Below are 15,077 nucleotides of genomic sequence, written 5' to 3' on the forward strand. Positions count from 1 at the left end.
GCGACAGGGCCGACGGTCTCCAGCCGCTGGGGCCGCGGCGTCGGGGCTCCGAGGTCCCCGGCCAGGTCCCTGCCCGGCCCGTCCGCGGACCGCGCGGGGGCGGGTCCCCTGGCGACGGAGCCTGGCAACGCCGGGGGCGGGCCGAGCGTGAGTGATGGCGACAGCAGCCAATCAGGAGCCTGTGTGGCCGGGCGGGGGCGGAACCTTCGGCCGGGCCTGCGGGGGCGGGACGGAGGCGACGCGCGGGGCACAGACGGCCGGAGCCGCGGCTGAGGGAGGACGGAGCCGCGCAGCCGCCGCGGGGGCGGCGTCGGGCCCCGGGCAGGTAGGAGCGGGGGCTTCGAACCGGGCCGCGGGGGCCGAGGGGGGTGTCGGCCCCGACCCGGCTGTCTCGGCGCCTCCCGGGCCTCGAGGAACGCGCGGTGTCCGGCCCCGAGGACGCGGGTTGGGGCGCCGGCTGGCGCCGCGCGGTTGAGGCGGAGCGGGGCCGCCGTCCTCGGGGCCGGGGCCGTCGGGCGGCCGCGGGGGGCCCCGCGGGGGGACAGGGGGCCCCGCGGGGGGACAGGGACGTCCCGGAGGAGCCGCTTCAGCGTCCACAGGGGTCGTCGAGGGGCTTCACGTGAAGGTTCGTGTTTGGATTCTTAACAGAATCGACTCGCACAGCAGCCACAGCCAGGTCCGTGCTTGTGTTAACATCGGACCCGGGACATCGCCGGCTCCCAGGAGCGGAGCGGCCGCGGGGAGGGGAGGCTGAGTCCGGGCGGCGGAGGCTGGGCCGGGCCCACGGGCCGCATGTGGCGGGGGCCTCGGGCCGGGCCTCCGCCCCTGGGCTGCGGAGCTGGGGTGCTCGTGCCCGAGGGCTATTCCGAGGGTCCAAGGAGCTGAGAGTCGTCGTCGTCGTCGTCTTCTTCTTTCTTCTTCTTCTTCTTCTTCTTCTTCTTCTTCTTCTTCTTCTTCTTCTTCTTCTTCTTCTTCTTCTTTCTTCTTCTTTCTTCTTCTTTCTTCTTCTTCAAAAAAAATTTTTTTATTGATTTTTTACAGAGGAAGGGAGAGGGATAGAGAGTTAGAAACATCCACGAGAGAGAAAGAGAGAATCATCCATCAGCTGCCTCTTGCACAACCCTACCCTCCCCCCACACACACACACAATCACACACACACACTGGGGACGTTCCCGCAACCGAGGTACCTGCCCTTGACCGGAATCCAACCCGGGACCCTTCAGTCCGCAGGCCGACGCTCCATCCACTGAGCCACACCGGTTTCGGCTGAGGGTATTCTTCCCAACGTTAGGTGTTGTTATTGGACGGTGCACCAGCCTCCTGCACGTTGACTAATGGCTAGGCACATAGTAGGGACTCTGAGACACATAGTAGGCACTCTGTCAAACCTTCACCCTACAGCTAGGGATCGACCTGCGGTGTTTTAGATTAAAAAAAACCCCGAACCTCTGTTTACCGTGTAGACAAATGCTTCAAGCCCATTGCCCACCGTTTGAAGCGTGGCCCGTGTTTAGCTGATGAATGAACTCGTCTGCAGCAGCGCATGTGATCTACGCACTCACTGCTCCTAAGTCATTTCCTTCCCGCGGAGCAGGCGGTGGCCGGCGTGTTCCCTGACCTGGGAAAGTGAGCTGGGCGTGTTGCTTTGATTTGCTTTTTTAAGAGTTCGGTCCTCCCGAGCAAAGGTAGTGCATGGCTGTGTGTTTTCTGTAAGGGCGTTATGATAGACATTTGCATTCTTTTCTTTTGGGCTTGAGGGATTTAAGAGGAGAGCGGAAATAAAACAGGGACCGGCAGTTTGTAACCCGCAGACGTTTACGGGGATACTGCTGGGCGTGTTCTGAATTCGTTTCCCAGGCAGAGACCAGGAAATGTAGTAATTGTGTTTCTTGGCCTTTATTAAATTTTTTTGTGTTGAACCTGGCATGGATTTTTTAAAATGCAGATATAAAGGAATAATTTTTTCTTCGTGATATGACAATAAGCAGTTATCTAAAGTTGGAAATTATATTTTAAATGATCTGTAATGAATCATATAGCAGATGAGGATTTTAGGTCATTGAATACCAAGATCAAATTAAATGGAGAAATAAAAAGGAAAGGTGCTAATGAATAGAATTCTGTGTTGCTTTAAAATGTTTACATGTTTTGCCGAAACCAGTCTGGCTCAATGGATAGAGCATCGGTCTGTGGACTGAGGGGTCCCAGGTTCGATTCCGGTCAAGGGCATGTACCTTGGTTGCAGGCACATCCCCGGTGGAGGGTGTGCAGGAGGCAGCTGATTGATGTTTCTCTCGCATCAGTGTTTCTAGCTCTCTATTTCTCTCCCTTTCTCTCTGTGAAAAATCAATAAAATATATATTTTTTAAAATAAAAATAAATGTTTACATGTTTCAAAGGTTCAGTGAAGATGAATGTTTTGAAACTGTTTAAAAGTTTTAAATACATTCTCCATATATAAATGTATTCTCCATATGTAAATGTTGCTGTGATATATAACTTGTGGGTATTAGAAGCTTGAAGCCTTACATTATTTATTGAGCACCTATTATATTCCAAGGCACAGTTTGAGCACTTACCTTATAAGTATTCATGTGTGGGCAGGATATAATTCTTTATCTTGGAGATTGGTGGGCTAAAATCAATCTAACAACTGGGCTAAGATAAGTACTCAGGAAGCTGGTTTTAAAACTGGTAACAACACCCACCAGCATTCATCGGGACCTCCTCTGGCCAGGCAGTGTTCTAAATTCCTCCCGTGCATTAGCTGGTTGAATTCTTACCCTGCACCACGAGGGGTGTTATTATTGGGAGCTTCTTGCTCAAAGACACAGAGGAGTTGAGTAACTTGCCCATATCAAGCAGCCTACATAGCAGAGCTAGGATTCAAACCAAGCACTCCCCCCAATCCTGATCCTACCCTCTGCACTGTACCGAGTTTCCAGCTCTGTGAGTGACTTCCAGATGAAATCCAATGGTGTTTAAAGGAGTTCTGCAAAGAAAGTCTTCAAAGGGAAAGAAATAGATAGGGAGAGAATAGAAACTGGTATTGCGAGATGCAGACTGAAGTCATGTTCACGCTACAGTTAATTACACTTGGCATATAAGAGCATTTCCCCGGTGAGTGACGTGGGATTCTCTTTGTTTCTAGGTTCTCAGTCACTCAGTCACGACAATTATGGCATCATCTTAATAATGTGAGAGGTGATTATTTTTCAATAAGAAGTTTAAATTGTCTGTTCTTGGACCATGAGTTAAATGTTAGATTGAGGAAAAGAAAATGCTACTTCAAGAAGCTTATAACCAGACATGTAAATAAGTCCCTATAATTTTAGTGTGATCAGAGTTAAAACAGATACAGAGTTTACTGGGAACATTGGTTAGGAAAAACAGTGCTACATATGGGAGGGGGGTTAGAGAGACAATGTCCTATTTGAATTTGGCTCTGAAGGATGAGCAGGAGTTTGCCAAGTCGGAGAAGGGAACAGAAGACAATACCTGAAAATCAGGAATATTAAAAGTATGTGGGTGCCCCGGTTTCAGGCTCAGTCCTCAGTAGGGGGCTTGCAGGAGGCAGCTGATCAATGATTCTCACCATTGATGTTTCTATCTCTCTCTCCCTCTCCCTTCCTCTCTGAAATAAATAAATATATTTTCAAAAAGTATGTGGGCCTGGCCGGCATGGTTCAGTTGTTGAGCATTTATCTATCTAATGAAGCAGGAGGTCACGGTTCGATTCCCAGTCAGGGCACATGTCCGGTTTGCAGGTTCCATCTCCAATGTGGAGTATGCAGGAGGCAGTGATCAATGATTTTCTCTCATTATTGATGTTTCTTTTTTTCTTGCCCTCTCCTTTCCTCTCTGAAATCAATGCAAACATATATAAATATTTTAAAGAATATGGTATGTTTGAGTGTTGTCATTTACTGTCACTAAGATCAGAGTGTATGGTGAGTGGTTGGGCTAGAGCAGATGGTGCCGGAAATAAGAAATGGCAGAGCTTGGTTGCTCATCACATTAAGATCACTGAAACTGCTAGAAATTAGGTTCAGTGTGAGATTTCAGTGTCTCTCGCTTGGAATAGATTTGTCCATCTTGGCAAAATTTAAAGGTAGTTTTAAGACTTGGAAGTACAGGATATATTATAAAACAGTACACCAATTAGGTAGATAAAAAGTAATGACTCAGAAAAGGAGAAAAAAGAAGTCCGCTGGTGCCCTGTGGTGAAGAGCCTTTGCATAGTGCTAAGGACTTTGGACTTGATCCTGAAAACAATGGAGAGCCAGCGAAGGACTGTAAGTAATTAGGGAAGGTAGCAAGGTGGTGGTATGGTGTGGAGGCGGGCAGGACGGAGGGAGATAAGTTAGAAGGCTATTGCTATTGGGATAGATAAGAGAAGATAAGGGCCTGGAGTAGGAAAATAGCAAAGTGAAGAGGAGAGGACTGATAATGAAATGTAAATTTACAGGGATTAAAAACTGATTGGCTTTGAAGGTGAACAGAAAAGTAAATAATTTAGCTTCTAAGCTTGGGAATCTGTGGCTAGAAGAACATGTTTTGTTTTGTTTTGTTTTGTTTTAAGTGTGAGAGGAAGGTAACCATTTTAGTTTTGAACATGCTGAGTTTGAAGTGTATGTGACATGCAGTTGGAGATGTCAAGAGAGGATCCGTAGCCTGGAAGAGAGGCTGAGATTGGTGATTCAGAGTGAGAGTTGCTCAGTAAAAGGTCATTGAAGCCCTGAGGACAGACATAATTGCTCTGGAAGTACATTTGGAATTAGAAGAGAGGAATAGAAGGGGATGTTTACTTATTTATGCTAATTTCATCTTACACATGTGATTATAAAGCCATAAAATGGTTTTTAATGGAAGGTTAACGCCTTTTACATCCAAATGAATTCTGTTCTTTTCCTCTCCCTCCCCCCTCCCCACCTCCTTTATTGATTACAGAGAGGATGGGAGAGGAGAAAGAGAAACATCAATGATGAGAGAAAATCATTGATTGGCTGCCTACTGTACACCCCACACTGGGAATCCATCTCACAACCTGTGCATGTATCCTGACTGGAGAATCGAACCATGATCTACTGGTTCATAGGTCTATTCTCAACCATTGAGCCATACCAGATGAGCTGAATCCTGTTCTCTTGAAATTTCATTTAGGCTTTACTCATTTGTTTCAAAAATATATTGCCCAAAATATTATTGGAGTTTCTCTTTGTAAAAAAAAAAAAAAAAGGTTTATAGCAAATTCACAGCCATTCAAGAAAGTAGATATTTTGTTATAGAATTATTTTTTCCTCTATTGTACTTTCTATTTTCATGCTTTTATAGCCTATTTATCTTAAATCAAAGCTACAGAAGCATATGGTATATACTCTTGGAAGTGAGAAATAGTTCTCTTTTAAAAAAGAAATCTTTGCCTACCATAAATTTAGATTATCGATAAATGTCTGCTAGTTGATTCATCTTAATAACCAATCTTATTCAATCTTGGCTTCAAATAGCTTAGGTGTTTCTAAAATTCATTTTCATCCTCAAAGAAGGAAGGTTTGCCACCATGAATTAGACTCAAAAGAATGTGTTATGTAAGGCTTTGAAGGCATTTTCAAAAAAGAAATTTCAAAAATATTTTTCCAATTTGTGGTCTCATTAGAATAAGTGTAACATCTTCTAAAGCAAGGACTGGCAAACTTTCTGTAAAGGGCAGATGGTAAGTATTTTAGATTTTATGGGCTACACAGTCTCTGTCTCAACTACCCAATCTGCCAAAAGAGAGCCATAGACAATACTTAAGTGATTGAGCATGTGTTGGGTTCCAATTAAAGTTTATTTATGGACACCAAAACTTGGATTTCATATAATTTCCACATGTCATGAAATATACTTATTTGATTGTTTTTCCAATTATTTAAAAACTAGAGGCCCAGTGCATGAAATTCGTTTACAGGTAGGGTCCCTACTGGCTGCCAGCTACTGGCCGGGCCTTCCTTCATTCTGTGCCGCCCCTGGTGGTCAGTGCACATCATAGCTATTGATATAGCTCCCAGTTGGCCGAATTCCCCAAGGGACACTTTGTACATTAGACTTTTATATATATAGATGTGAAAACCTCACAGGGTGTGCAAAAACAGGTGGTTGTATTTGGCCTAGAGGAGTAGGCCTTACTCTGCTGTCCCTGTCCTCAGGAGTGTTCTTCGGACAAAAAGAGTACTTGAATTTCTAAGTTTAGTCTTTCAAAAATGGTTATTCAGAGTTATATCTCCCATTTCTGAATTCTAGTACATTTCAGAAAACATCTGAAAATGTTTCATTCATCCTCCATTTCTTGGAGAGTGAGTGAAAAATGTTTTCTTCACCGGTTTGGAACCTGAGATACAGAGAAATAGATTGACTTCAGAATCAAAAATAGGTTTGAAAATACTTTTCAATATTCAGTACTCCTTTCTGGACCTGTAAACCAGCGATCTTTTTGCCTGGGTGGAAGTGTCGACATTGAAAGCTGGGTGGAACATAAGACCAGAAAGTGAGTGTCCTGCAGGCTCCCTGAGGGTTGGGCAGGATAAAATCTTTTTTTCCCTCTCTGACGTGAATGAACACTTTTCATCCCAAGGAAAAGAAAACATGAAGTTTTTCTTCACTTCCCGGGCATTGTAACATTTCTAATGAAAGGATAAATAAAGTAAATGATGGTGAGATAAGAGGAATTTTAGAAGACTTTCCCCTCTAGCTATGCCAGATATTTATCTTTGCACCTCCTATTTTTGAGGAGGCAATTCAACATATTGTTTTCCTTATAAATTTTATATTCCTAATTGGCAGCCTGAAAATAGCAGTTTTAGCATTCAGGTCAGGCAGTACTGATTCATTGATACTGGTTAGAGATTATTATGTATGCTCTACTTTTTAAAGCTAGACTTTCATGGTTTTCATAGCCGTGATAGCCGTTTACATCCAAGGACATGAAAGAAAATTATTAGTTTTCCTTCAAAGTTTAAATCCACAGAAATGGCATATTTGTAGCTTGTTTCTGTGTGGATGTTAAAATTTAGGACAGATTGGGGCAACTGTGTGTGTGTGAGTACATGTGTTTTATTCTTGCTGCTACTTAGAAGAAATGTGCATTTTTCTCTCCCTTTTTCCATTGGAGTAATATACAAACAAAACACTCCAGCAGTCTAGGATATTTTTGAATTGGTTACTTAGCAGTAGGAAACATAATGTCGTATTTAAATGTTTATCTGTATTCTCTGATACTCTGATTAAATAAGAGTCTATTAAGGCTGATGACAAGAGGGCCTGCTGGGAGGAAATGACACCGTCTGCTCTGCAACAGCATTTGCTGCAAATCCTCTTCCCTGGTCTCCATTACACGGTCAGGGGTACCATGGAGCAAAAGAGGAAAATTATGCGAGGTAGAGTGATGGGCAATTTGAACATGATCATAATTCTATCATTATTATTACGCAGTTAATTTATATTAATCTAAGTTGAGGTCAAGCAAAATGCAGCCAGATTTTATCTGCTGTTGGTAGAAACAGTGAGATGCTATCTAAGCAAGGCTTCTTTTTTAACTTGTAATATTGTTAAGAGTTCAGTGATCATTGTACTTTAAATGCAAACTAGATCAATTTGCCCTTAAAATTTATAGTTTAATTTGAAGACAGCACAGAGGCAAAAATAAAATACAAAAAGCATGTCCAATAGCTGCATCTTGGAAGTACAGAAATGTTGAGGAAATGGTGGCTTGAGAAAAAGTATAAGACTTTAAATGAAAATTATTTGAAATATGAGTATATCAAATGTGTAAAACCTGACTAAAATGACAGACTCCATGTATTAGTATTAATGATGCAAATGAAAGTTTAAAATCTTTAAAATTAGCTTAACAATAACCCACAACCTTCGGACCAACTTAAAATCTTTAAAATTAAAAATGATTCTTAGAAACAGCATACTGGACTTTCCAATGAACCCTTTCAAATATTTTCAAAGAGAGAAAATATGAAATTATCTCCCTTTATAGGAAATTGAAAAAGATTCATTATTGTTAATTGCATGTCAGTGGCATAAGAGAAAATGGCTACTTTTCTTTAAAAAATTATTTGTCTAGAATGGATATTATGTTTATGATTTTTGATGATAAATCAGCTGAAAATGAAAAATTGCGCCTCTTAGTGATACCATGCTTCTGTTCTGTACCATTTGGGACATTTCAACGGTGCTTCTACTATGGCGTAGTCTGGTGTAGATTTCACAGTCTAGTAAATTCATTAGACCACTGATACTGTAAGTCACACTATGCTTTTAGTTTGTTAAATATAGTGCCAAGGAGGGTTTTCTGTGCTGTTTAAATTTAACCACAATAGTATGTGCATAATTACAGAATTTTTGAAACTTTTAAAAATAATTTTAAGTAATGGAATAGACATTTTTATTACAAAACAGAGAGAAATTATTTTTTTTGTTGTTGTTTTGTTTTCCTTATCCAAGGATATTTTTTCCATTGATTTCTTAGAGAGAATGGAAAGAGAGGGGCGAGACAGGAAGAGAGAAACATCCATGTGAGCGAGACACATTGATTGGTTCCCTCCCACAGGCACCCCAACCAGGGCCCAGGCCAGGGTGGAGCCTGTAACAGAGGTATGCGCCCTTGACCAGAATCCAACCTACGACCCTTCAGTCCTCAGGCTGATGCTCTAACCACTGAGGAAACCGGCTAGGGCAGAAGTTATTTTAAACACTGTTTGAAGCTGCTGATGATAGTCCTCTGCCCCCACCCCCAAGGCTTTCACTGTGTTTTATTGAGTATTTCCTGCAAGCACCCTTTCCACACTCCAGGAGAGGGCGGAAGACGGGCAGGCAGGCAGACAATAGACAAAGCATACACTGGGAGTGCAGGCATCCTCCAGCTTTCGTCCGTGTCCAGGGCAGTGGGCGCTGGTCTTTGGCAGAACAGTAAGCTGGGCACGAGTGAGCACATTGCGGAGCAGGTCACTGCTGGGCTCTCTCTGTCCCCTTTGTTCCAAGGGCTGGGAGCGCTCTTTAGAATGACTGTTTTATGGATCTCTGAGCTTTGGTATGCATAGAACACCCTCAGGATGTCATGGATATAATGAAAAGTATTAGAAGTTATTCAGTATATTAAAGGAGGCTTGCTGAGTAGCCACGCTGTAAAATATTTTATTCAGAGCTAATTATACCTATTTACTGTCACAGTAGAGTCTGATAGTTAAGAGATGAGGAGCTAAGCTGATTGTGTGAATTTAGAATTTTTCTGGTTGAGAGGCATTCTCATTTGGCAGATTTTTCCAGTGTTTTTTAATAACAAAATTTCAATATTGAACTGATATTTTTTTCCCCCTTCTGCTTTCATCTCACATCTCACATTTTGGACATCTTTCCATATCTTCACACAAATCTCTACCTCCTTCTTTTTAATCCTTGCATAACATTCAACCAGGTGCTCTGTTTGGGTGAGTAGTTTGTTTATTGCACTTCGGTGCCCAGGTGAGGGGCTGAAACCCAGCTGAAGGTCTGCTTGCCAGTACAGTGTGCCAGGCTGCCCCTTCCCACAGGGATCCCCTCCTCACCCACTCTGGCTCTGCCCACCCGCACCAGCCTGGCTGCCCCCTCATTCTGCTCAGGCACTAACATCCCTTGCCAGGCTGCCCTCTATGGGGCTGCCCTCTTTACCCTGTTTGGGTCAGACAGCTCACACCAGCATCCCTCTGACAGATGCTCTCCTTCCTCCTCCTCTGGTGCTCTGATCCCTGCCGTGGGCCCTGCGGTCCTCAGCATCAGGCTGGGACGCCTGCCTTCGCCTCTGCCACCCAGTGGCTTTAGGCTGTTGTCCCAGGGGCGAGGTGTAACAATTTTGGTCTTAATAATAACTTGGATTATTTCTTAATGATATTGTTGACTATAGCTGGTAATACTGGATTGCATATTGAGGGTAAAAACATTGCAGGCCTAATTCTTCATGTGTTTTATTTTAAGTAGTAATTTGAGAGTCCGGGGATGTTTAATAACTATGTAAATGCAGTTTTATTTTCTGTTGCTTTTATGTTGTCAAGTGAGATAAAATAGCCAATGGATGTATAATTTGGGGATGTGATTTGAAAACTTGAGAAATCTGTCTTCTGGCTTTTAAGCTTTAGAATGAGATAGGAAGTTACACTATAGAATTGGATATGAATGTATGTATTTAGGAGGGCCTGTTATGTCTCTAGTTTTAAATCCTTGAAAAGTGCATCTTTTTATATACCAGTAAAAAGAAAGCCGGATACAATTACATATACACTGTAATTGCAGCTGTGTAAAACTATGCTTATGAACTAAGACAGGAAGGAAATATACCAAAATATACCAGCGATTATGCTGAACATGGTAGACATAAATATTCTTCCTAGTTTTCTTTCTTTTCCGAGTTTATAAAATGTATTACTTTGTGACTTTTAACGCTTTTTTAAAATTGCTTCTTTTTTGTTTCTGGAAACATTTTTAGCCTTTGGACACTCTAGGTCCAGGAAGTAAGAATTTCCACCCCCACCACCCTAATGTTTTCCTAAGGAGCATTTAGCCAAGCCTGAGTTCGTGATTCGAAAACTAGGTTACTTTAAAGTTATTCAAACCTATTTAGGAAGCTGAAAAAATCTGAGTTGGGTCAGTTATTTCTTCCTTTAGAGAGGGTTTTTAAAAGCATAATTAAATTAAAAAATTAAGATGAACTTCATCTAGAAGGCATTTAGGCTGCCAGCAGGCACATGAAAAGATGTTCTACCTCACTAATCATAAGGAAAATGTAAATCAAAACCACAATACTTGTTAGAATGACTGCTGAAAAAAAAATAATAACTGTTAGCAAGGATGTGGAGAAAAGAGAATTTTTGTGTACTGTTGGTGGGAATAGAAATTGGTGCAGTCACTATGGAAAATAGTATGGAGGTTCCTCAAAATATTAAAAATAGAACTACCATATGGTCTTGCAGTTCCACTTTCGGATATTTATCCAAAACAAAAGCACTAATTCGAAAAGATATTTGTACCCCATTGTTAATTATAGCATTATTTATAATAGCCAAGATATAGAAACAGCCTAAGCATCCATACATAGATGAGTGCATAGGAAATGCAAGATTGATCTATCTATCTTGCCATTTGTGGCAGCATAGATGGACCTCAAGGTGAATGAGTCTGACAAAAAAGACAAATACCATATGATCTCACTTATATGTAGAATCTAAAGTATAAAGAAAAAAACAAGGTCATAGATATGGAGAACAGATTGGTGGTTGCCAGGAGAGGGTGGGATAGGTGAGGGTTGGGAGAGGGGAGTAGGAGGGCAGTGGCAAAATGGTGAAGGAGGTCAACAGGCACAAACTTGTAGCTATAAAATAAGTCCCGGGATATAATGTTAAGCATGGTGACTATAGCTGGTAATACTGGATTGCATATTTGAAAGCTGATGAGATTAAATCTTATAAATCCTCATGACAAGAAAAAAAGAAAAAATTTTATAACTGTGTATGTTAACATGTTTAATAGATTTATTATGGTGTCCATTTCACAATGCCATACAAATATTGAATCATTATGTTGTAGACCTGGAACTAATAGAAATGTTATATGTCAATTATACCTCAATAGCCGAAACCGGTTTGGCTCAGTGGATAGAGCGTCGGCCTGTGAACTGAGGGGTCCCAGGTTCGATTCTGGTCAAGGGCATGTACCTTGGTTTCAGGCACATCCCCAGTGGGGGGTGTGCAGGAGGCAGCTGATTGATGTTTCTCTCTCATGGATGTTTCTAACTCTCTATCCTTCTCCCTTCTTCTCTGTAAAATATCAATAAAATATATTTTACAAAATTATACCTCAATAAAAGGTAAGTTTTAATTATATAGTTACTAATATTGCATTAATATAATTGTTTTTAAACAATTGTTTTTAAAGTTAATTTTACATGTAATTTCTCACATTATAGCATTTTGTAAAACCTCACCTTTTGCTGAAACATTTAATCTGATTTTAAAATTTAGCTCTGAGTCAGCTCTTTTTATCCGCACAGCTGGGAGTCATCAGTCCCATGTTCTCCATGTGCTCTGGTTATCTTCCAATCTCTCGGTTTGAGGTGGGCAGGAAGTACCTCCTCCTTTTTTCCTGGGAGTCCCACACACACACACACACACACACACACACACACACCCCGCCCAGTTTCTTTAAAAAATCCTCTCTATTGTCTCTTGTAATTCTTACAATTAACAAATCATAATTCTCATGAAGTATTGACACGACTAATGAACCAATGCCAGCAGAGCCAGTTCGGGGCTACCCCACTTTGTAATTCTTGAACTTCTCTTTAGAATATGAAAGTATTTGACTCCTATTGTGTTATTTTAAAAATATATTTTATTGATTTTTTTACAGAGAGGAAGAGAGAGGGATAGAGAGTTAGAAACATCGATGAGAGAGAAACATCGATCAGCTGTCTCTTGCACACCCCCTGCTGGGGATGTGCCCACAACCAGGGTACATGCCCTTGACCGGAATCGAACCGGGGACCCTTCAGTCCACAGGCCGACGCTTTATTCACTGAGCCAAACTGGTTTCGGCAACTCCTGTTGTTTTGATTTTTGGCCTTTGAGGCCCCTGCTGAAACTCGGAGAGGAAAAGTTGCAGTTGACATCCTGTTATATTAGCTGATATTATTGTTATGTCTACCCACAAGCAAGTAATAATACCTAGTGGTTAAAAGCGCCAGCTTCGGAGGGAAGCGGAACTACGTTTGTATTACCTTGAGTAACTTAGTCAGGTCAGCCTCCGCTTCCTCATTCACACGCTGAGAATTAAGTGAATAATGAAAGTAGGTTCTAACCAAGCACAGTGCTTGGCACATGCAAACATTTAATAAATAATAATTATTGTCGTTTAAAATGTTACATCACTATGCAAACATACCTCTTCTGCATCTCCTGGGGTTTTTTTTCTCTTTACATTTTATTTGCTGATAATATTTGAATAGTAGTGGTTAGGTTCTGTGGCTGATCAGAAATATGTAAGAACTGAACTCACTTGAGAGGACTGAGTTGACCTCAGTCACAGCATTAGATAACATTAAATACTCGCTTGTTAAATTATAGCCTTATTTATGGCAGAGGAGCAGTGATGTGGATAATGGACCATATCATTTGATTATTTGGAAAATAATTTTTAAACTTTGGGGTTGTAATTTTCACTTTTTGAAAGTACCTTTCTAAATTTATTTTTCTTAGTTAAATTTAGTTGAATATCTTTAAAATGTTAGTATTTGGTAAAACATTACTTTATAGGCTAGCTGAATTAAACTTATGTAGTGATTATGTTTCAGTCCAAGGATGTGCTTTAATGGTACTAATGATCACATGTTATATATACCAGGGGTTCTATTATAAGAAAATTAGTTTTCATTCCCTTCACAAACATTGTCTAATACAATGGTCCCCCTAATCTGTGGGAGTTATGTTCCAAGTCCCACAGTGGATGCCTGGAACTGTGGCTAGTACCAAACCCTGCAGATACTATGTTTTTTTCCTATACATACATACCTATGATAAAGTTTAACTTACATGTGAGGCACAGTAAGAAACTAACAACAATAACCAATAATAAAATAGAACAAGTATAGTGATACTAGAGCCCTATGCATGAAGATTTGTGCAGGAACGGGTCTTCCTCCCCTGGCGGCCTTTCCGCCTTCGCTCTGGCGGGAGCTGCCTGTCCGCTGCGGCCTGGAGCCGCCTTTCCACCTTCCCACGCTGCCCAGAGGCCGGAGCAGCTGGGGTGGTGCAGAACGCCTGCTTCACACCCCATTCCCAGCCACTGGGCTCCTGCATATGCAGATTAACCCGCCATCTTTGTTGGGTTAATTTGCACATCCCGATTGGCTGGTGGGCATCACGAAGGTATGGTCAATTACAATAGCATGTTACTCTTTTATTAGTGTAGATACTAGTAATAGCAATATGTGCACGTGATCTTTCTCTCTCAAAATACATATTATACTATACTCACCCATCTTGCATTGAGTGAGATGATATAATATCTTCCTGGTGAGATGAAGTGAGGTGAATGACATAGGCATTCTGACATAGTGTTAAGGCTGCTATTGACCTGATGATGTGTCTGAAGGGGGATGGGGGTCATCGAGCCACAAAGATGTCATGTTTTCATCCACAAATTTTATGCCTTTTCCATCTTAGGAACTAATCGTGCACTGTGTCCATATATTTATTTTTTTTTTGCAGTTTAAGATGTGACAGCAAAAGTAGTACAAATTTTTTTCCCTTCTTCACAATATCACGGTAGAAGATTCATTCTTGCTGGAGATCTTGGCAACTGCAGCATATGATTTTTGTTCTTTTCTTATGAAGTCGAGAACTTTCGCCTTTTCACACAAAGGAAGCACTTTACGGATTCTCTTCAGCATATCTAAATTGCCAGCTTCACTGTGTGCTTTAGGGCCATTATTAAGTAACAAGGATTGAGCACAAGCAGTGGGATACCACAACTGATCTGGTAACTGAGAGCTACTGCATGACCAGCAGGTGGGTGGTGTAAACAGTACAGATACGCTGGATGAAGGAATAGATCACGTCACAGGCAGGACAGAAAGGGATGGCATGAGATTTCATCACACCTCTCAGAACAGTGTGCAATTTTAAACATTTGACTTGCTTATTTCTGGAATTTTCCATTGCATATTTTCAGATGGCAGTTGACGGTAAATAACTGAAACCATGGCAAGTGAAACCATAGCTAAGGTGGAATACTTAGCAGAAAGCAGGTGATTTAGACACCAGCTGACTTCAGGCTTGAACAATCAGCAGAATTTTAGAGATTTGAACAATGTGGATTATCATCTGAGGGATCAACTAGACATTCATTATCTAACTTTGACTGTAAGAGTGACCACTGTGCAAACTAAACCGTTCTTTTCCGCTTTCGCCAGAACAATAAGATTGTTGTTGTTGTTGTTGTTGTTGTTAATTCTCACCTCAAAATTAATTTTTTCATTAATTTTTAGAGAGAATGGAAGGG

General features: G+C 41.6%; 1 protein-coding gene across 1 annotated transcript in view; it reads left to right on the forward strand.

Annotated features, from left to right (window-relative positions):
- Positions 1–212: 212 nt before the first annotated feature.
- Positions 213–15,077, forward strand: part of DENND2C (DENN domain containing 2C) — a 52,287-nt gene continuing 37,422 nt past the window's right edge. Inside the window, exon 1 of the mRNA XM_084866170.1 lies at positions 213–325. The gene's annotated coding sequence lies outside the window, so the exon portion shown is untranslated. The remainder of the gene's footprint in view (positions 326–15,077) is intronic.

Source organism: Pipistrellus hanaki (genome assembly GCF_964339955.1).
Source record: "Pipistrellus hanaki genome assembly, chromosome: 18".
Lineage (NCBI taxonomy): Eukaryota > Metazoa > Chordata > Mammalia > Chiroptera > Vespertilionidae > Pipistrellus > Pipistrellus hanaki.